Raw genomic sequence first — 2,344 nt, 5'->3', positions numbered from 1 at the left:
AGCAAATCTTCTACGACGCCATGCGGGAACTTGAACGATCGGTCTGCCAATTGTAAGGCCATCTTTGTTGGTTTAGCTTCCTCAATCTTCATCTTTCTCATCATAGCTACCGACATCAAATTAATGCTGGCTCCTAAGTCACAAAGAGCCTTTTCCACTGTGATTTCCCCTATAATACAAGGGATCTGAAAACTCCCGGGATTCTTCAATTTCTGGGGTAGTTTGTGCTGAATGATAGCACTGCATTCTTCGGTTAATATCACAGTCTCGTTGTTCTTCCAGCTTCTTTTCTTAGTCATTAGCTCCTTTAAAAACTTGGCGTAGAGTGGCATTTGTTCTATTGCTTCAGCAAAGGGTATGTTGATTTGTAGTTTCTTTAAGATTTCCAAAAATCTCGAAAACTGGTTGTCATCCCCCTTCTTCTTTAATTGCTGAGAATATGGGACTCTTGGTATGTTTGGCTTCAGTACTCCTTCCCCTTTTTGTGAACTCAGATTAGGAACTTGAGCTCCATCCTGCTCTTCTTCCTCTTTATCTGAATCCTTTTCTTGTGGTTTCTGGGGGGTTTCCTTCAGTTCCTTCCCACTTCTAAGGGTGATAGCCTGACACTCCTCCCTTTGTGTTGAGCTAGTCTTGCTGCGAAGGTTGTGGCTTGGAATTTGCTTGAATAAGTAGCCAATTTGTGTCTCCAGTTTCTTGATGGCAGTATCCTGATTCTGTATATTGGACATCACTTCTTCTCGAAATGCTTTACTATCTTGAATCTCCTTGCCTATGCCTTCAAGTAGATTCTCAATTTTTGAGAGTCTGTCATCCAATGATTGTAGATTAGGATCAGATGTGGAAGAATGAGGTAAGTTATTTTGGTTTTGATGTGGATGTGGAGAGGTGTTGTTATGGGAGTATTGATATGGTCTAGATGTGAAGTGTTAGTGGGCTGCATTGTTTGGATTTGGGCGTCTTTGATCAAGGCTTTGGTCTTGTTGATTTCCCCACCCAAAGTTTGGGTGATTCCTCCATCCAGGGTTGTAGGTCTTGGAGTATGGATCATGGTTTTGCCTAGGTGAATTCCCAATGTAGTTGGCTTGCTCCTGACTTCCCTCTGCTTCTTCATTCACTCCTTCTTGGGTTGTTGATGAAGTGGTGATTGCTGCTACTTGGTTCCTCTCCATCTTCTTGGTGAGGTCAGCCAGCTGTCGGGTAATGAGCTTATTTTGAGCCAGCAGAGCATCTACATTGTTTAGCTCTATTACTCCTCTTGTGTTCCCTCTTTCGGAAGCATAGAAGTAGTCATTCTCTGCTACAGTTTCAATGACATCTATGGCCTCCTCAATGGTCTTCTTCTTGTTCAAAGATCCTCCGGATGAATGGTCTACGGCCTTCTTTGACTCATAAGAGAGCCCTTCATAGAAAATGTGCAGCTGCACCCATTCATTGAACATATCTGGTGGATACCTCCTTGTTAGGTCTTTAAACCTCTCCCATGCTTCATATAGAGTCTCACCATCTTGTTGCCTGAAAGTTTGGACCTCAACTCTCAGCCTATTGATTCGTTGAGGGGGGTAAAATCTTGCTAAGAACTTGTTCACCACATCTTCCTAAGTTGTCAAGCTCTCCTTCGGGAAAGACTCCAGCCACTTGGCTGCCTTATCCTTGAGTGAGAATGGAAATAAGAGCAGTCTATAGGCGTTAGGATGAACACCATTAGACTTCACTGTGTCACATATTCTCAGGAAGGTGGTTAAATGTTGATTGGGGTCCTCTTGGACACTCCCTCCGAACGAACAGTTGTTCTGAACAAGGGTGATGAGCTGTGGCTTCAGTTCAAAATTGTTGGCATGGATGGTTGGCTTTTGAATGCTACTTCCATAATTTCCTGGGTTTGGATTGATTTAAGAGCCTAAAACTCTTCTATCCTCCCCAACATGATTTGCTTGTCCTCTTCTGCCATGGTTGTGAGCTTCTTCTTCACGATGGTTTTCCATGTTTTCTTCCATGTTTGGTTCAAAGTATTCCTCAAAGTGTTCCTCTTCTTCTTCAGCACTAACTACACGTTTTTCTCTTGCCTCCCTCCTTAGTCTAAGGAAGGTCCTCTCAGGTTCAGAATCAAAGGAAGTTGAAGCCCCGCTTCTTCTCTCTGTCATACAACCAACAAGTACAAGCAAGGAAAATAGATGCAGAAAGTATTTCTGTCAGAATTACTGTTAGTGTGAGTGATGCAATATATCAAACAGTAAGTGGGTTAGGGAAATGAATTGTAAATAACAAAAAAAGTAGGGGAAAGGGAAACAAAATTAACTAAAACAGAAAGTAAATGATTCAAACAGAAAATTAAATCAAACAA

The sequence above is a fragment of the Arachis ipaensis genome, chromosome B09, assembly GCF_000816755.2.
Source record: "Arachis ipaensis cultivar K30076 chromosome B09, Araip1.1, whole genome shotgun sequence".
In the NCBI taxonomy this organism is placed as follows: Eukaryota; Viridiplantae; Streptophyta; class Magnoliopsida; order Fabales; family Fabaceae; genus Arachis; species Arachis ipaensis.
Note: the sequence above shows the minus strand (reverse complement) of the source record.